Raw genomic sequence first — 21,527 nt, forward strand, 5'->3', positions numbered from 1 at the left:
CTGAAAGACTATGCACACACACTCGAGCTTTCGGAATATTGTCCTTCATCAGAGGCAAAAGCTATAGAAGCGACAAGTATATCACAGAGAAATGAGCCAACACACGTCTGGACTCACAGTAACTTTAATTATTGTGTTTCTTTTGCATTCCTCTGTAAGTATGTAACTTAAATCCTATTACCTTCTACTCTTTATCCTGACAAAGAATTTCAAATTCTGTGTTCACTTTCTTTGGTATGTAGATGTTCATGGCTGTCCAATTTAAAGGTAGACTGCCTGGCCGAGAAGTACAGAAAGGAGTAATTTCACCAACTGCAACATAGTCGTGTATACAAACAGTGATCCAATACTGTCAAATGTTTCTTATTCCAGTCTTTCATCACAATATCAATTCTTTAGATGATGACCGGTTTCAGTCCGTAATGACCGTCCTCAGTTCTTTTTTACACCATGTCCTAAAGTGGTAAGGCTATAATGGCATTGTCAAAACATATAAATATAAACAGCACAGTATCATCACATAAATTTATTTACAAAGGAGTACAATATTCTGGCTCAAACTTTGGGAGGAATCAACGTATCCTTCATCACGAGAAAAATGGAGTGGACAACAATTCGATTCTAGAGAAAACAGGCACTTCAGTTCTAAGCAGAGACTCACTTAAATGATGAGTAGATGTCTTTTGTATTCCCATTCAGGACCCTAGGCTATGTAGGCTGCAGTCTAGCGCCAAGCACCACAAAAATTTAAACTAAACAAAATTAAAATAAAATAAATGTCTTAGCTTCAAGACATTTATAATACTAAGAGCATTAAGACACTTATAGTCGCACAAATCCCTGAAATAACTGTTTTGTTACAACTTATTCGCTGAATATGGCGACGTATTCTGCCCCAAGAATAACATTTGTGATTTGGTCCATTAGAAATGGTTTTTGAAAGCCTGTGACTTTAGAAACAATAGGTTTGTTTATAAATAAATAAATTTTCTGATACCAGTCACGATTTTTCTTTATTTTACTATTCGCACAATGTGTTTCGAGAAATAATCCCCATTTTCAAGTTCGTTTTTTGTGTGTATTTAGCCATTTCTTTTGATGTCAGTTTGTGTGAGTCTGCTTCAATTTGTTGACTTTTAAGTTTTATAATAACATTTGTCAGGACCAACGCTAAACCTACACTATCCTAAGGGACTAATAACAGTCCACCCGACAAATTTTTTAAAGTAGATTACAGTGATACCTAAATAGTAAACATGTCATTAGTATATGCAAAATACATCGCTTCCTATGAGAATGCATTCTTTCTCGGCGAATCTCGATGATGAAATCTTCTCGGGTTGACAGCAACGTTTCAGCAAGTTTCTTGCTTGCCATATTCAGGTGAAGACTTCGCCTGAAGATGGCAAGTAAGAAACTATTTGGTGAGCAAAATAACTGATGATGGTCGAAGTAGAGAGGATGGCAAGGAAAGCGTTTCTAAAGAAGAGAAATTTGTTAACATCGAGTATAGATTTAAATGTCAGGAAGTCGTTTCTGAAAGTATTTGTATGCAGTGTGGCCATGTATGGAAGTGAAACATGGACGATAAATAGTTCAGACAAGAAGAGAATAGAAGCTTTCAAAATGTGGTGCTACAGAAGAATGCTGAAGATTAGATGAGTAGATCACATAACTAATGAGGAGGTATTGAATAGAACTGGGGGGAGGAGTAGTTTGTGGCACAACTTGACTAGAAGAAGGGATCGGTTGGTAGGACATGTTCTGAGACATCAAGGGATCACAAATTTAGTGCTGGAGGGCAGCGTGGAGGGTAAAAATCGTAGAGGGAGACCAAGAGATGAATACTCCAAGCAGATTCAGAGGGATGTAGGCTGCAGTAGGTACTGGAATATGAAGAGGCTTGCTCAGGATAGAGTAACATGCTGCACCAAACCAGTCTCAACACTGAAGACCATAACAACAACATCGCTTCATAGCGTTAGCATGATTATTAATATCACATTTTTAGAATTAATGTCTTCAAATCATAGTGTCATATTGCAAAAGTATACGAAGCTATTGTGTCTATACATATTATAAAGATGGATGTACGTATATATTTATGTACGAGGCGATTTCAATAAGTAATGCAACACATTTTTTTCTTAAAGCTGGTCAGTTTTATTCGGGATTGCAATACACTCTATAACTCCCCACACTTTTGGCTACATAAACCTAGTCTTCAACTTACTCTCCGTTCATTGCGACGGGCTTGGGCCACGTTACTGGAAGGGAATGAATGCCACACTACTGGCCGACGTCGGTGCCAGCGTCTCGCTGCATCAGTTACTTCCCTATCATCCACTTACTGCTTCCCTCGGAGTGCGTCCTTCATTGTGCCAAACAGATGGAAGTCGGAAGGTTCGAGATCCGGAAAGTAGGGTGGGTGAGCGTGAACAGTCCAATGAAGATCTGTGAGCTCCTCTCGGGTGCGCAGAAGTTCTGCACGGTTTTGTTGCGATGATGACATGCGCCCCGCCCAACGACTCACCATGCTTTTGTTCACAGCACGGTCTCTCTAGTCATTCTGCAAGTGCGTGTGAATATCTGCAATACTCTGGTTCTCCGTCAAAAGAAACTCAGTGACAGGTCTCTGCATGGAACGCTCCTACTTTGCAGACGCCATTTTGAAGGATACTTTACACCGCCGCCCCCTATCTGAACTTCACGAAAGTATCGGGGCTGAAGCGAGAACGTTGTTGTGATGCCTCGTGTAAGGAGGAGAAATGCGTACCGTCACGTTTCCGACTTTGATAAAGCTCGGATCGTAGCCTATCGGGATTGCGGATTATATCGCGACATTACTGCTCGCGTTGCTCGAGATCCAATGACTGTTAGCAGAATATGGAATCGATGGGTTCAGGAGGGTAATACGGAACGCCGTGCTGGATCCCAACGGCCTCACATCACTAGAAGTCGAGATGACAGGCATCTTATCCGCATGGCTGGAACGGATCGTGCAGCCACGTCTAGATTTCTGAGTCAACAGATGGGAACGTTTGCAAGACAACCACATGCACGAACAGTTTGACGACGTTTGGAGCAGCATGGACCATCAGCTCGGAGACCATGGCTGCTATAACCCTTGACGCTGCATCACAGACAGGAGCGCCTGCGATGGTGTACTCAACGACGAACCTGGGTGCACAAATGGCAAAACGTCATTTTTTCGGATGAATCCAGGTTCTGTTTACAGCATCATAATGGTCGCATCCGTGTTTGGCGACGTTCGGTGAAAGCACATTGGAAGCGTGTATTCGTCATTGCCATACTGGCGTATCACCCGGCGTGATGGTATTGGGTGCCATCGGTTACACGTTTCGGTCACCTCTTGTTCGCATTGACGGCAGTTTTTACAGTGGACGTTACATTTCAGATGTGTTACGACCCGTGCCTCTACCTTTCATTCGATCCATGCGAAACCCTACATTTCAGTAAGATAATGCACGACCGCATGTTGCAGGTCCTGTATTGGCCTTTCTGGATACAGAAAATGTTCGACTTCTGCCCTGGCCAGCACATCCTCCAGATTACGTCTGCTCAATGGTGGCCGAGCAAGTGGCTCGTCACAATACGCCATTCACTACTCTTTATGAACTGTGGTATCGTGTTGAACCTGGGCAGCTGTACCTGTACACGCTATCCAATCTATGTTTGACTCAATGCCCAGGAGTATCAAGGCCGTTATTACGGCCAGAGGTGGTTGTTCTGAGTACTGATTTCTCAGGATCTAGGCACCCAAATTGCGTGAAAATATAATCACATGTCAGTTCTAGTGTAATATATTTGTCCAATAAATACCCGTTTATCATCTGCATTTCTTCTTGGTGTAGCAATTTTAATGGCCAGTAGTGTATGTTTGACATCTCCTCCTACACCACTGGACCGACTTTAACCCAACTTGGTACACGGATGACGTAATGTCTGGAGGGGTTCTCTGTGGTCGTACGAACCGTCTACCTGCCAAAGGGGCGGGATGGGGGCGGGAAACAAGTGTAGCCTACGACACGCAAATTCACAGTTTTTAGTGTTTCAGTATTTGAGAAGTGAGAGGACTCGCAGAATCGTAACAAACTTTACACATAAGATGATGAAAGGAGAAAACCTGCGTTGGTTTCTACATTTTCGCTGTGGCTGTGGTAAAACCGTGCGTCAGACAGAGTACCTCGCTATGACGCTTGGTCATTGTCTGACTGCTGATCGTCTACAATCACTGCAGGTTGGGGACCATTCCTACAAGAGACTGCAAGAATTCAAATACCTAGGGGCACTTTTCACTGAGAACTCGTCATGTGTAGCAGAGATCAATGCCAGAATTCAAGCAGGAAACCGATCTTACCACAGCCTAGCACAACTGCTCCGGTCCAAATCTCTCGCCAGACAGTTCAAGATTCCACTGTACAAAACCCTGATCCAGCCTGTTGTTCTATATGGCTGTGAGACATGGAGTATCCGGAAACAGGACCTCCATAAGCTCCTTATTTTTGAGGGAAAAGTGCTTCGGAAGATCTTCGGTCCGGTTCTGGATGCAGATACAGGGGAATGGACGATCAGTTAAACCAAGAGCTTGAGGAACTATACCGGAAGCGCAACACAGCAGGAGCTGTCAAAGCCAAGCGAATGCAGTGGGCCGGCCATGTGGCCCGGGTGGAGGATCACAGATGGCCTCGGAAGCTCCTGGATTTCACACCTACAGGAAAGAGACCGCCAGAGAGACCCAAGAAGCGTTGGAGGAATGGACTCCATGAAGATTTAAAACAAGTGTCAATAGATGTGGACGAATGGCGGATGGCAGAAATGGACAGAATACAGTGGAGGAGGAAACTTGTAGATGCGTGCGGTCCACTGGGCCTGATCACGAAGTAGTAGTAGTTGTAGCAGTAGTAACTTTGTATTGTGATACTGGAAAAGCTTTACTTCACGCGACTAGTAAGTTCGTGACAGTTTATGGATATTAAACGGGTACAATCCTTTTTTCGAAAGTGACAAAACATTGTTTAGTGTCTCTGATATTGAGAGGATTCCAGATTAGATACTTATTCAAAGAACCCCTTTGAATGCGATCCTCTGAATGAACTGATTTATGAAATAACGTGTTAATTTGAAACTGACTATTCGTCTTGAACTTTGCTTCGATTTAGGTTCATAAGTAATTAGGGTACGTGATTTCCACCTAGAATAAACCGCAGACTAGCAACTGAAACAAGTGAACGAGAATCTATTGGAAACACTAGTATTAATTTACTTATGGCTTTTTTCCCTTCAAAACTTGGAAGACAATACGTGTAGTGACTTACTGGGGTTAATTGAAGAACTAGCCGGGATAAAACAAGTCGGGATAGAAAAAAGGGTCGCTACATGCGCTAAAACGGAACTGCAGAACGAAATACGATAGATATGCAGCAGCAACTTTTGTACAAATACGTGTGAAATATATTAAATATATGCGACAAGTGCGTACTGTAGCATAGCTGCAGGTTAAAAGCTCCTCTTAAAAACATAGGTAGACTGCAACTGAGCTTGCTACGCATATTACTTACTATGTGGAAAGAAATACTGTCGCACGAAGAACCAGCAACCTCCTATTGTCGTGCAGGTGATAACGTAGAGACAGTAGGGGGGAGGAAGAGACTAATACAGGGAGGGTGAAGAAGGAGATCGATAAGGGAGAAAAGAAAAGGAGATAGACTGAAAGACGATGGAGGGGAAACGGACAGAGACACGCAGAGAAAGAAATAAATAGAGGGAGGGAAGAGGACACAGACAGAGAGAGAGGAAGGAGCAGGTGAATGGAGGGAGCAGAAGCAGATGGACAGAGAAATACGGGAGGAGCAGACGCATACAGAGAGGAGGAGTAATTGATGGACAGAGAGAGAAGGACAGGAGGAGACAGCGTGTGGTGTTGGAAGAGCTGGACAGAGAGAAGGGGGAGAGAGTCAGGACGGCGGAGGAGATGGTCAGAGAACGGGAATGAGAAGACAGGTTAATAAAATAAATACGTACCCAGGCTACGCGTAAGCTATTATCCCTACAGAAAGAAATGAACAGGACCTTTCTTCTAGAAAATTTAATGTTAAGTTTTGCACTGGGATACCTTATCGCGGGAGGTCACTGTCTTCGAGTTATTCGAGAAAAACTTGTCAGGTGATAGTAAGACTCGTGCGCTGAGAATTCCTGGCAAGGTATCGGTCCAAGAAGTTCCAAGACCGTATCAAAATCTCTCGAGCAGTTCCTCAGACTAGCCAGGACACACAAAAATAAGCGTGCAGGGGATTTCAAATTCATGTACGACAAATCTCTTGGTCTTCCTCTACGATTTCTACCATCCACGCTGCCCTCCAATACTAAATTGGTGATCCCTTGATACCTCAGAACATGTCCTACCACCTGATCCCTTCTTCTAGTCAAGTTGTGCCACAAGCATCTCTTCTCCACTAGCCTGTTCAATACCTCCCCATTAGTTACGGGATCTAGCCATCTAATCTTCAGCATTCTTCGGTAGCACCACATTTCGAAAGCTTCTCTTCTCTTCTTGTCCAAACTATTTATCGTCCATGCTTCACTTCCATACAATGCTACACTCCATACAAATACTTTCAGAAACGACTTCCTGACACTTAAATCAATACTCGATATTAACAAATTTTTCTTCTTCAGAAACGCTTTCCTTGCCATTGCCAGTCTACATTTCATATCCTCTCTACTTCGACCATCATCAGTTACTTTGCTCCCCAAATAGCAAAACTCCTTTACTAATTTAAATGTCTCATTTCCTAATCTAACTGCCGCAGCATCACCCGATTTAATTCGACTACATTCAATTATCCTCGTTTTGCTTTTGTTGATGTTCATCTTATATCCTCCCTTCAAGACACTGTCCATTCCGTTCACCTGCTCTTCCAAGTCCTTTGCTGTCTCTGACAGAATTACAACATCATTGGCGAACCTCAAAATTTTTATTTCTTCTCCATGGATCTTAGTACCTACTCCGAATTTTTCTTTTGTTTCCTTTACTGCTTGCTCAAAATACGGATTGAATAACATCGGGGAGAGGCTACAACTCTGTCTCACTCCCTTCTCAACCACTGCTTCCCTTTCATGTCCCTCGACACTTGTAACTGCCATCTGGTTTCTGTACAAATTGTAAATAGCCCTTCGCTCCCTGTGTTTTACCCCTGCCACCTTCAGAATTTGAAAGACAGTATTCCAGTCAACATTGTCAAAACCTTTCTCCAAGTCTAGAAATGTAGGTTTATCTTTCCTTAATCTATCTTCTAAGACAAGTCGTAGGGGCAGTATTGCCTCAAGTGTTTTAATATTTCTACGGAATCCAAACTGATATTTCGCAAGGTCGGCTTCTAACAGTTTTTCCATTCTGTAAAGAATTCGCGTTACTATTTTGTAGCCGTGACTTATTAAACTGATAGTTCGGGAATTTTCATATCTGTCAACACCTGCTTTCTTTGGGATTGGAATTATTATATTCATCTTGAAGTATGAGGGTATTTCACCTGTCTCATACATCTTGATTACCAGATGGTAGAGTTTTGTCAGGATTGGCTCTCCCAAGTGTGTTAGTTGTTCTAATGGAATTTTGTCTACTCCCGGGGCCTTGTTTCGACTTAGGTCTATCAGTGCTCTGTCAAACTCTTCATGCAGCATCATATCTCCCATTTAATCTTCTTCTACATCCTCTTCCATTTCCATAATATTGTCCTCAAGTACACGTCCCTCTTATAGACCCTCTAAATACTCCTTCCACCTTTCTGCTTTCTCTTGTTTGCTTAGAACTGGGTTTCCATCTGAGCTCTTGATATTCATACAAGTGATTCTCTTATCTGCAAAGGTCTCTACCCCCTTACTTTTGTCCTCTAGCCATCCCTGGTTAGCCATTTTGCACTTCCCGTCGATCTCTTTTTTGAGACGTTTGTATTCCTCTTTTCCTGCTTCATTTACTGCATTTTTATATTTCCTCCTTTCATCAATTAAATTCAATATTTCTGTTGTTACCGAAGGATTTCTACTAGCCCTCGTCTTTTTACCTGCTTGATCCTCTGCTGACTTCACTACTTCATCCCTCAAAGTTACCCATTCTTCTTCTACTGTATTTCTATCCCCCATTCCTGTCAACTGTCCCCTTATGTTCTTCCTGAACCTCTGTACAATCTCTGATTTAGTCAGTTTATCCATGTCCCATCTCCTTAAATTCTCACCTTTTTGCAGTTTCTTCAGTTTGGATCTACAGTTCATAACCAATAGATTTTGGTCAGAGTCCACATCTGCCCCTGGAAATGTCTTACAATTTAAAACCTGGTTCCTAAATCTCTGTCTTACCATTATATAATCTGTCTGAAAACTGTCAGTATCTCCAGGCTTCTTCCATGTATACAGCCTTCTTTTATGATTCTTAAACCAAGCGTTAGCTATGATTATGTTATGCTCTCTGCAAAATTCTGCCAGGCGGCTTCCTCTTTCATTTCTTACCCCCAGTACGTATTCACCTACTATGTTTCCTTCTCCTCCTTTTCCTACTATCTAATTCCAGTCACCATGACTATTAAATTTTCGTCTCCCTTCACTATCTGAATAATTTATTTTATCTCATCATGCATTTCATCAATCTCTTCGTCATCTACGGAGCTAGTTGGCATATATACTTGTGCTACTGTAGTAGGTGTGGGCTTCGTGTCTATCTTGGCCACAATAATGCGTTCACAATGCTGTTTGTAGTAGCTTACCCGCAAACCTATTTTTTTATTCATTATTAAACCCACTCCTGCATTACCCCTATTTGATTTTGTATTTATAACCCTATATTCGCCTGACAAAAAGTCTTGTTCCTCCTGCCAGCGAACTTCACTAATTCCTGTTGTATATAACTTTAACCTATCCATTTCCCTTTATAAATTTTCTAACCCACCTGCTCCATTAAGGGATCTGACATTCCACGCTCCGATCCGTAGAACGCCAGCTTTCTTTCTCCTGATAACGACGCCCTCTTGGTTGGTCCCCGAATGGGCGACTATTTTACCTCCGGAATATTTTACCCAAGAGGACGCCATCATCATTTAACCATACAGTAAAGCTGCATGGCTATATTTCATAAAAAATAATTGATTCCTGTTTTAAAGTAGAGAAAATTAAACAAAAGAATAATAAGAGCCAATGTAATAGAGTATTATATGCAAAGTAGCAATGAGGATTCATTCAAAGAGTTTCTAACGAACGTCCCTTTTGTTTCACAACTACTACACAAACCCAACGCACGTATTGTTAACGTCTTGAGTGTTTTGGAGCCTTTAGCGTCTGCGAGTCTTTGTGTTCGAGATTTTAGTGTCCGAGCTTTTGGCGTTTCAGTTCTCAATATTGGCGTCTCTTAATGCGCCACTACGTGAAATTCTTAACTTCACTGGAAGACAGGCTAATTAAAAGTAAATTTCTGTTCGTTTAATTCATCGTCAAAAGTAAGAAAACTGACAGAACTGTGATAACGCTAACATCCACCGAACATCTCAGTCGACAAAAGATCGGTCTCATTAATTCCAATTTAAGCACTTCAGTTTTTGCCGAAGCTACTGTTCAAACATCGCAACTTGACTTTCGGTTATAGACCCTGTTTGGACATTTATTATCGAGCTAAAGTGCGACCATTCATAGTAGTGAGTCATACCAAGGAAACACTACTAATAAAAACCGAGTTAAGGAAAAAGTATAGTGTCCTACGATTTCGAACCGAGTATCGCGAGAAGTGAACCGTGTATCGGATTATCTCTCGACAGTAGTAGTAGTAATAATAATAATAAACCTACATTATGGACAGGTAGACAATTTAAGAAAATTCTTTATAGAACGAGCAGAAACTAACAAAATACACAAAGCAATCACTCATATAAGTACATCGGCTACACCATTGCAATTTCATAACCACTTCTACAGCCGTTTAGATCACATAACATCAAGAGATACGAAGAAAGCAAATTGGAAAAAGAAAACACTACATGGCAAGCACCTGTATCATCTAACACAGCCACACATCGATCAAGACGCACCCAACACATGGCTAGGAAAAGGCAATATATACAGTGAGACGGAAGGATTCATGATTGCAATACAGGATCAAACAATAAACACCAGATATTACATCAAGCATATCATTAAAGATCCCAATACCACGATAGATAAATGCAGACTTTACAAACAACAAATAGAAACAGTAGATCACATCACAAGCGGATGTACAATACTAGGAAATGCACAATACACCAGAAGACATGACAATGTAGCAAAAATAATACATCAACAACTTGCCATACAACATAAACTAATAAAACAACACGTTCCCACATACAAGTATGCACCACGATATGTACTGAAGAATGATGAATACAAATTATACTGGAACAGAACCATCATAACAGATAAAACAACACCACATAACAAACCTGACATCATACTCACCAATAAAAAAGAAGAAATTAACACAACTAATCGAAATATCCATACCCAATACGACAAATATACATAAGAAAACAGGAGAAAAAATTGAAAAATACATCCAACTGGCTGAGGAAGTCCAGGACATGTGGCATCAGGATAAAGTTGACATTATACCAATTATACTATCAACTTCAGGAGTCATACCACACAATATCCACCAGTACATCAACGCAATACAGCTACATCCAAACGTATATATACAACTACAGAAATCTGCAATTATTGATACATGTTCAATTACCCGAAAGTTCCTAAATGCAATGTATCATATACCGTGCAGTTAAAAGGAAGTCACGCTTGATCAAGGTCCGCGTCACTTTCCATTTTTAACCAAACATAACGTCTGAGAAAGAAAAGAAGTAATAATAGTAATAATAATAATAATAATAATAATAATAATAATAGTAATAATAATAATAATAATAATTTATTCCACATTAATATTAAAGGGAATAATTTTCAACGGATAAAATATCGTGTTGTGTTAAATGAACCCTGTGCCTTTTGAAGGAATTTATTCGGTTTATATATGCTATGCTAATCAAAGATAGTAATTCATTTTGAAAAGCAAATCTGCCGCCTAATAGCTGCAAATGAGCATGTTTGATGGCAACTGCTAAACAACCTGGCTAGCCGATAGTAATCGTTGGAATCCAAACGATTACTGAAACAGACTTTAAAAGATTTGTGTAGCTGCGAATACAGATTCAAATTAGTCCAAAGAGTGGACATAATCAACAAATATATCTATCTATCGCTTGAGCCTTGTCGCACAGTTACGCAGGGTCAGCCATAGTTAATCGGATTTGGCATGTTAGTGTTTAAGGGGTGGCCGGATGCCATCCTGCCACCACCCCGTACCCCCCAGGACGGAATTAGCGTACCCCAGCTGTGTGCATCTAGTGTAAATCGTGAAATATGTCTGTGAGTTGTGTAACTGAGGCGGGACGTGGGGACCAGCTTGGTATTCACCTTGTAGGGTGTGGAAAACCGCCTAAAAACCACATCCAGGCTGCACGGCACACCGGCCGTCGTCGTTAATCCGCCGGGCGGATTCGACCCGGGGCCGGCGCGCCTACCCGAGTCCAACGCGTTAGCGCTCTCGGCTACCCTGGCGGGTCAGGACATAATCAACAAATATAGACTGCAACAACAGTAGTGTTGTGTCGCCTCGCTTTCACGTATCTCGACGAGTTGAAGAATAGCGGCTGGGCATAGAAAATGACATCGCACCTTCACCGATCGAGGACGTGCCAGTAGGTAGGAATAGGAGGCGTCTCGCCCGGCCGTACGAGAACACGTAATGAACCCCGTATAACATTCTGCGTCATCCCGAACCTTTGGTCGGAGACTTGCTGAGGCGTTTAGAGTCGTGTGTGGCTGAGGGACCTCGGGCAGCATAGCGCTGCGTCACAGACACCTTGCGTCTTCGTGTGTTACCTCTGGTGCTACGGCATCGCGCCAGCGTTCTTCAGCAGAACAGTTATCGTTCGCACGTGGCGCTAGGGTTTGTGAACTGCGTGCGCAGCCTCCAGTTGTAACTTCCGGGCTGAGAGGCCGCGGTCGATGTATAACATTTCCACCTGACGTTTCGTCTCCATCTGCGGGAGACATCTTCTGAGGTCGTCCGGCTACTGCCACCGAGGCTCCAGGTACTCTCGCATTTATAGAGCGCATACAGGACACTATCATTCGTCGCGTATGCCTATCTTGCCTATCTTTGGACGGCGTCATCATTCTCGATTAAGAGTAATCGATTGTCATTCTGCTGGTGCAACGTCGACATCCATATTTTGTCCGACTTTAAAACTTCCTCTTTTCTATTAAAATTGTTATGGTGTTTGTGATTTTCTATTGCTTCTCTATACATGCGCGCATGATAATCGAATGTTCGTGCTGGAACGGTTGACTCATTAAATTTAATTTCATGATTCCCATCTCGAAAAACATGCTCAGCTACAGCCGATTTTTCGATGTGTCCTAAGCGACAGTTTCTTTCATGTTCGGCTAAGCGGGTGTTTACAGGTCTTTTCGTTGTTCCAATATATACTTGTCCACAACTGCGCATCGAGCGAGGTGGCGCAGTGGTTAGCGCACTGGACTCGCATTCGGGAGGACGGCGGTTCAATCCTGTCTCCGGCCATCCTGATTTAGGTTTTCCGTGATTTCCCTAAATCGCTTCAGGCAAATGCCGGGATGGTTCCTTTGAAAGGGCACGGCCGATTTCCTTCCCCATCCTTCCCTCACCCGAGCTTGTGCTCCGTCTCTAATGACCTCGTACGTGTCGACGGAACGTTAAACACTGATCTCCTACTCCTTCTCCGACACGTCCAGGGAATAGAATCGCCCGTTGCTCTCTTTATTCGTCGTAAACTGTATCTTCTGGTTAATGCGTGCGTAGCGTTCAGGTACCCTCTGGCCAGCAACTCTACGACCTGTCGCACTAATACTTTCTAGAATGATCGCATTCTCCTCGTATTACACCGACGAACGGGTCTGTCACTTGCATTACGTACGACTGAGCCTCTGTCAGCGTTTCATTTCGTGTCTCTGTGAACTGTTCCACCCAGGTACTGTTCGACTTTACCGATTCCAGTCGTGACACCTCGCTGCTGCAGTCATACCTTGTGTTTCTGTTTTGTCGAGTCCACAATTTTACTATTTTTAACATTTAAAGCAAATTGACAGTATTTGGGTGACTTTGATATTTTATCGCGAACCGACAATACTTTTTTTATCCATATATTATTTTTCTTTTAACAATAAATTTTATATGCAAAAAGATGGACTGGCTATGGGTTCCAGTATATCTGGAACCTTAGCAGACATCTTTATAAATCAATTGGAAAAAAAGACTCCTCGTTAACCCTCAACATCACGTGGATAAAGTTGTATATTACAAACGCTATGTAGATGATACGGTGTTTCTTATTGATGGACACGAAAAATAAGTTGCAGAAATAGTAAATAATTTTAACGAGTTACGCGGTAAAATTGAATTCACTGTGGAAGAAGAGAAAAATAGTGAAGTGCAATTTCTCGACCTAAGTATTAGGAAACAAAATGGTAGGCGCGTTTTTAAAATATTTAGGAAACCAACCACAACCGATGTGTTGATACAAAATAATTCCTGCCATCCTAATAGCCAGAAACTTTCTGCTTTTAGATATTTGATAGATAGAGCCCTTAGAGTCTCTGTGAATGAAGAAGACAGAATGACAGAGCTGAACATCGTGTAACAACTAGCCAGAGCTGAAGGATGTCACCAAAAGGTTTTCAATAAATTAATGCGACAGAAACAGCGCGCGAATGAAAGGAAGAATATCGCAAATAATATTACGAGAGTCACAATACCATATTTCGGTGATATTTCGCTAAAAGTGGCTAACATTTTCAAACCTTTTAAAGTTGATACCGCTTTTCAGACCAATAATACGCTGTGATTTAAACTAAGAAGTAATTTACAGCAGGAAAGCGATAAATATGAGAGGGCTGGGGTCTATAAATTCAGTGTAACACGTGCAAGGCAAGCTATGTAAGCCAGACTGGTAGGTCCTTTAAAGTACGTTACAAAGAACGTAGCGATGCTTCCCGGCTTAATAATTTCGAAAAGTCAGCTGTAGCAACGCATATTTGAAAACGGGACACCTCATATTAGGAACAGATTAGGATCTCGTTATTTTACATAGACAGGACAAAGGAAAAAGCAGGATCTACTAGAACAGTTGGAAATTACGATACATAGCGTGGATAATCAGAACACACTGAATGAACAGCTAACTGGTTTCTTTTAGTAACTACATTCTTAGCAATTGGCAGGATACCATCATTCATGAGATCCTTCGAACATGTATACGTTATCTGTTTGTACAGACATCTCTGTGACTTCCTTGTTTACTTGCGCGTGAGCTCTCTCGAGTTTCAGTGTCGTGTTTGGCTACGTGGTGTGTGGTATCAACGAAGACGCACGGGCGGTTTACCACGATAGAGGAGAGAGCCATGTGGTTAGATGTTGAACACCACAGGCGACACAATTTTAGAGTTTTTTATATTTTGACGACTATGAGGAGATGCACCTTGGAAGACACGACTGCAACAAGGGAAGCAGCCACGATGTTTTAATTTTATTATCAATTTTATTGTGCCTAATGCATGTTCCATTTTAGCGAGTTTTAACAGGTTCTTTTACTTTTTATTATTCTGATGATGGAAGCCTCACTTCCGAAACGCATCAATCTTAGTGTTTTGCACTATAAACAAGTGGTTGAGCCGATATATTTTTTAACAGTAACAGATAACATCATCATCATCATCTACATCTACATCTACATCCATACTCCGCAAGCCACCTGACGGTGTGTGGCTGAGGGTACCCTGAGTACCTCTAACGGTTCTCCCTTCTATTCCAGTCTCGTATTGTTCGTGGAAAGAAGGATGGTCGGTATGCTTCTGTGTGGGCTCTAATCTCTCTGATTTTATCCTCATGGTCTCTTCTCGAGATATACGTAGGAGAGAGCAATATACTGCTTGACTCCTCGGTGAAGGTATGTTCTCAAAACTTCAACAAAAGCCCGTACCGAGCTACTGAACGTCTCTAGTGCAGAGTCTTGCACTTGAGTTTATCTATCATCTCCGTACCGCTTTCGCGATTACTAAATGATCCTGTAATGAAGCGCGCTGCTCTCCGTTGGATCTTCTCTATCTATTCTATCAGCCCTACCTGGTACGGATCCCACACTACTGAGCAGTACTTAAGCAGTGGGCGAACAAGCGTACTGTAACCAACTTCCATTGTTTTCGGATTGCATTTCCTTAGGATTCTTCCAATGAATCTCAGTCTGGCATCTGCTTTACCGACGATCAACTTTATATGATCATTCCATTTTAAATCACTCCTAATGCGTACTCCCAGATAATTTATGGAATTAACTGCTTCCAGTTGCTGACCTGCTATTTTGTAGCTAAATGATAAGGGATCTATCTTTCTATGTATTCGTAGCACATTACACTTGTCTACATTGAGATTCAGTTGCCATTCCCTGCACCATGCGTCAATTCGCTGCAGATCCTCCTGCATTTCAGTACAATTTTCCACTGTTACAACCTCTCGATATACCACAGCATCATCCGCAAAAGCCTCAGTGAACTTCCGATGTCATCCACCATGTCATTTATGTATATTGTGAATAGCAACGGTCCTACGACACTCCCCTGCGGCACATCTGAAATCACTCTTACTTCGGAAGACTTCTCTCCATTGAGAATGACATGCTGCGTTCTGTTATCTAGGAACTCTTCAATCCAATCACACAATTGGTCTGATAATCCATATGCTCTTACTTTGTTCATTAAACGACTGTGGGGAACTGTATCGAACGCCTTGCGGAAGTCAAGAAACACAGCATCTACCTGTGAACCCGTGTCTATGGCCCTCTGAGTCTCGTGGACGAGCTGGGTTTCACACGACCGTCTTTTTCGAAACCCTTGCTGATTCCTACAGAGTAGATTTCTAGTCTCCAGAAAAGTCATTATACTCGAACATAATACGTGTTCCAAAATTCTACAACTGATCGACGTTAGAGGTATAGGTCTATAGTTGTGCACATCTGTTCGACGTCCCTTCTTGAAAACGGGGATGACCTGTGCCCTTTTCCAATCCTTTGGAACGCTACGCTCTTCTAGAGACCTACGGTACACCGCTGCAAGAAGGAGGGCAAGTTCCTTCGCGTACTCTGTGTAAAATCGAACTGGTATCCCATCAGGTCCAGCAGCCTTTCCTCTTTTAAGCGATTTCAATTGTTTCTCTATCCCTCTGTCGTCTATTTCGATATCTACCATTTTCTCAACTGTGCGACAATCTAGGGAAGGAACTATAGTGCAGTCTTCCTCTGTGAAACAGCTTTGGAAGAAGACATTTAGTAATTCGGCCTTTAGTCTGTCATCCTCTGTTTCAGTACCTTTTTGGTCACAGAGTGTCTGGACATTTTGTTTTGATCCACCTACCGCTTTGACATAACACCAAAATTTCTTAGGATTTTCTGCCAAGTCAGTACATAGAACTTTACTTTCGAATTCATTGAACGCCTCTCGCATAGCCCTCCTCACACTACATTTCGCTTCGCGTAATTTCTGTTTGTCTGCAAGGCTTTGGCTATGTTTATGTTTGCTGTGAAGTTCCCTTTGCTTCCGCAGCAGTTTTCTATCTCGGTTGTTGTACCACGGTGGCTCTTTTCCATCTCTTACGATCTTGCTTGGCACATACTCATCTAACGCATGTTGTACGATGGTTTTGAACTTCGTCCACTGATCCTCAACACTATCTGTACTTGAGATAAAACTTTTGTGTTGAGCCGTCAGGTACTCTGTAATCTGCTTTTTGTCACTTTTGCTAAACAGAAAAATCTTCCTACCTTTTTTAATATTTCTATTTACGGCTGAAATCATCGATACAGTAACCGCTTTATGATCGCTGATTCCCTGTTCTGCGTTAACTGTTTCAAATAGTTCGGGTCTGTTTGTCACCAGAAGATCTAATATGTTATCGCCACGAGTCAGTTCTCTGTTTAACTGCTCAAGGTAGTTTTCAGATAAAGCACTTAAAAAAAATTTCACTGGATTCTTTGTCCCTGCCACCCGTTATGAACGTTTGAGTCTCCCAGTCTATATCCGGCAAATTAAAATCTCCACCCAGAACTATAACATGGTGGGGAAATCTACTCGAAATATTTTCCAAATTATTCTTCAGGTGCTCAGCCACAACAGCTGCTGAGCCCGGACATCCAATTACCATGTCTGAGCGTGCTTTAACCGTGACCTTCATCCAAATCATTTCACATTTCGGATCTCCGTCAATTTCCTTCGATACTATTGCACTTCTTATCGCTATAAACACGCCTCTCCCTTCACTGTCCAGCCTGTCTCTGCGGTATACATTCCAATCTGAGTTCAGAATTTCATTACTGTTTACGTCTGGTTTCAGCCAACTTTCTGTCCCGAGTACTGTATGGGCGTTGTGATCGTTTATTAATGAGAGCAGTTCTGGAACCTTCCTATAGACGCTCCTGCAGTTTACCATTAGCACATTAATATTTTTACTCCCTGTTGCATTTTGCCTACTCCTACCTTGCCACGTCTCAGCAGGCGTCTTGTCGGGCCTAGGGAGGGAATTATCTAACCTAAAAAAAACCCTTGTTCACTCCACACGTACTCCGCTACCCTTGTAGCCGCTTCCGGCGTGTAGTGCACGCCTGACCTATTCAGGGGGACCCTACATTTCTCCACCCGATAGCGGAGGTCGAGAAATTTGCACCCCAGCTCTCCGCAGAATCGTCTGAGCCTCTGGTTTAAGCTTTCCACTCGGCTCCAAACCAGAGGACCGCGATCGGTTCTGGGAACGATACTACAAATAGTTAGCTCTGATTCCACCCCGCGAGCGAGGCTTTCCGCCTTCACCAATTCCGCCAACCGCCTGTGCGAACTGAGGATGACCTCTGAACCCAGACGGCAGGAGTCACTGGTGCCGACATGAGCAACAATTTGCAATCGGGTGCACCCAGTGCTCTCTATCGCCGCCGGTAAGGCCTCCTCCACATCTGGGATGAGACCCTCCGGCAAGCAGACAGAGTGAACACTGGCCTTCTTCCCCGACCTTTCCGCTATTTTCCTAAGGGGAAATCGGCGGGAAGCCTGAGGTTACTATAAATATTGTCTGCAAGTTCATTAACATACAATATAAACACCAATGGGGTCGCAACACCTTCTCAGGGGACACATAATTTACACATACCGGGTGACAGTTATTGAACTATATGAAATAAATCGTAGATTTGGTACAACCTACGGCGTGCACAATCTTTATTCGACATGTAAACGTCACTACAGATATTTGGATTTAGCTTATGGCATGTTCGATACGCCTGCCATCATTGGCGATGACGTGCCGCAGACGAAAAGCGGAATTCTGCATGACCCGCTGAAGTGTCGGAACATCGACGCTGTCGATGACCTCCTGAATGGCTATTTTCAGCTCAGAAACGGTTTTGGGGTTACTGCCGTGCACCTTGCCTTTAAATACAGCCCCACAGAAACGAGTCGCACGTGTTCAGATCCGGAGAATATGGCGGCCAATGGAGGCCCATGCCAATGGGCTCTGGGTACCACACAGTTAGAATGAGGTATCCAAAGTTCTCCAGGACAACAAACTCTCTCCAGCTTCGATGTGCTCGAGCTCTGTCTTGTATGAACCCCGTCATGTCGAAAGCAGGGTCACTTTGGGGAATGGGGATGAAATCGTCTTCCGAAACCTTCACGTGCTATGTCTTACTCACCGTGCCATCAAAAAATATCGCACCGATTACTCGTGACTGGAAATACCACCTTCAAAAGTCACCCGTTGAGGGGGAGAAGACTTCTATAGCGCGAAATTCCGGTTGTCAGTCCCCCAAATGCGCCGATTATGCTTGGTGACGAACCCATCCAAATAAAAGTGGGCTTCGTCGCTAAACCAAACCATACACCCTGTACTAATACCCGTCATGCTCCGCTGCCAACCGTGCAGTTTGAAAGTCCTAACGCAAACCGTCCAGAAGTTATGACGATTTTTTTTTTTTGATGAAGTTCAGTAATTGTCACCTTGTATGTCGACGACCGTCCTTCCAACGGAAGATGTTGCATCCTCCCCACCAAGAAATCCTCAACCTACTCACAGGTTTCGCTTGCTATCCCATACCACCTTTCGTTCGTTAGATACCTCCAGTGTGGTAGAGAGTCAAATGCTTTATGAAAGTCAACAAATACTGCATCTACCTGACTGTCTTGATCCACTGCTTTCAGGATGCCATTTGAGAGAACTGCTAGCTGGGTTTGACAAGATCTGTGTTCACGGAAGCTATGCTGTTTGTCATGGAGTAGGTCGTTGTCTCCAAGATACCCCATTATAGTTGAGCTCAACAATGTTCTAAGACTTTGCAAAGAAGGTAAGTGAAGGATTGTGGACGATAGTTTCGTGGATCTCTTCTGTTACCTATCTTATGGACGTGTGTGACTCATGCGAATCCTTCCACACAGTGGCCAAGGATTTTTGTTCGTGGGACCTGCCGTATATGATTATTAAAAGATGTGTTAATTTAGCAGTAAATTAGGCATAAGGATTCCATCTGTCCCAGAGGTCTGTTCAGTTTTAGCCATTTCAGGTATATTTGTTTTTGGAGGGGGACCGCCTTGAGCAAAATACTGTTTTATGTAATTTTTTTCTATTTCCCAGATCTGTTTCGCTGAAGTTTCAGCGTCATTAGTGGACTTTTTTTTCCTTCTATTAAACAGGAGAAATGCTCTTAGGTACTTGTACGCTTATAAGTTTTTAAGACAGTATTTACATAATTGAAACAAAGTTTTGTATATAGACTTTGTTACCAGATGCTGTGGTTTTCCTGGGTTTTTATGTTTTTATTGGACATGTTTTCCTTCGCAGTTTGTCACCTAAAACCATACAGAACTTAATGGAAAAAGTTTTTTGGATGTGAATGTTATGGTTTGGCCTAACGTTAACTAATTATACGAAGAAATATATGTGTGTGTGGAGGGGGGGGGGGGGAGGGGTGGCGGAGACGGAGAGGTTCCGGGGAGGTTTGTTTATGGATTGGTGTTGTGTGACAGTTCTTTGAGGGTAGTGAACAGAATTACGTTGCGGAGAACTATATTTTCATTTATTATTTGTTTACCTTCAACAATGGCTTCTCGTATTTGATAGTTTTGTCGATTTAGTAATTGTTGTTGTGGGAGGGGGCATTGCTACATCTGACAATGTTCAAGACAATGTAGAGGTTCGTTGGGCTGTGTTTCGTGTCCATAAAGTGTCCAGCACAGGTAGAATAACCGCTGTTACTGTTTAATGGTTCAATTGGCTCTGAGCACTATGGGACTTAACATATGAGGTCATCAGTCCCCTAGACTTAGAACTGCTTAAACCTAACTAACCTAAGGACATCACACTCATCCATGCCCGAGGCAGGATTCGAACCTGCGATCGTAGCGGTCGCGCGGTTCCAGACTGAAGCGCCTAGAACCGCTCGGCCACAGCGGTCGGCTACTTTTTAATGCTTTACTGCGTTGTGTGTAACTGGTATTGAAGTTCCTACTTGTTTCTCCCATTTAAATTGGTTTTAAGCCCTGGCATGTCAGCTGGTGAACATCACATGTGTTGTGTTTGCCTATGCTTGTACTGGCTGCCCTTAGTTCTCTCTGTATTGAGTTGTCTGTCCTGTGGGTTATTTCTAGTCCTTGTTTTTAGAGTATGTTGCCTACTCTATGGGCTGCTTTGTTGTTGTTGTGACACCACACGGTACCATTTGCCTGTTGTTACGGGAGTTTCTTGATCAAATGGCTCAAATGGATCTGAGTACTATAGGACTTAGCTTCTGAGGTCATCAATCCCCTAGAACGTAGTACTACTTAAACCTAAGTAATCTAAGGACATCACACACATCCATGTGCGATGCAGGATTCGAACCTGCGACAGTAGCTGTCGCGCTGTTCCAGACTGTAGCGCCTAGAACCGCTCGGCCACTCCGTCCGGCGTTCCTTGATCAGCTGGGTGTATGTGTGTGTGTGTTTATTACTTTCTGTGTGTCAGTGTTTGTAAGTTGTTGATGGGTTGCTTGTTTTTGTATGCTAGGTGCTCCCTGTATTTTGCGACCCTGTTTTTCTATAATGTTTGTATCATTCCATTCTCTACAGCTATCTGTTTGATTATAATTACAGATAATTATCTGTAATTCATTTTTGTAGTTAGCTTCGTTGAGTGGAGTTCTGGCCAGTCTCTGCAACATATATCGGAAGCCGCCCAGTTTCAGCGTAGTCGGGTGACTGGAGTATTTGTGTGACTTTCCTGAGTATGGGGAACGGGTGATGGTCGGTCTGTGTATTGCGAGATCGACGAAATTCAACATTTTGTCACTTTATGTTTCAACGGTTAAATGTACTTTTGTGCG

The 21,527-nt window shown here is 42.7% G+C and overlaps 1 protein-coding gene across 1 annotated transcript in view; it reads right to left on the minus strand.

Annotated features, from left to right (window-relative positions):
• The window catches only part of LOC126292004 (uncharacterized), an 807,472-nt gene that overhangs the window by 702,149 nt on the left and 83,796 nt on the right, over nt 1-21,527 (minus strand). The gene's annotated exons all lie outside the window — the stretch shown is intronic.

Source organism: Schistocerca gregaria, chromosome 9 (genome assembly GCF_023897955.1).
Source record: "Schistocerca gregaria isolate iqSchGreg1 chromosome 9, iqSchGreg1.2, whole genome shotgun sequence".
NCBI lineage: Eukaryota > Metazoa > Arthropoda > Insecta > Orthoptera > Acrididae > Schistocerca > Schistocerca gregaria.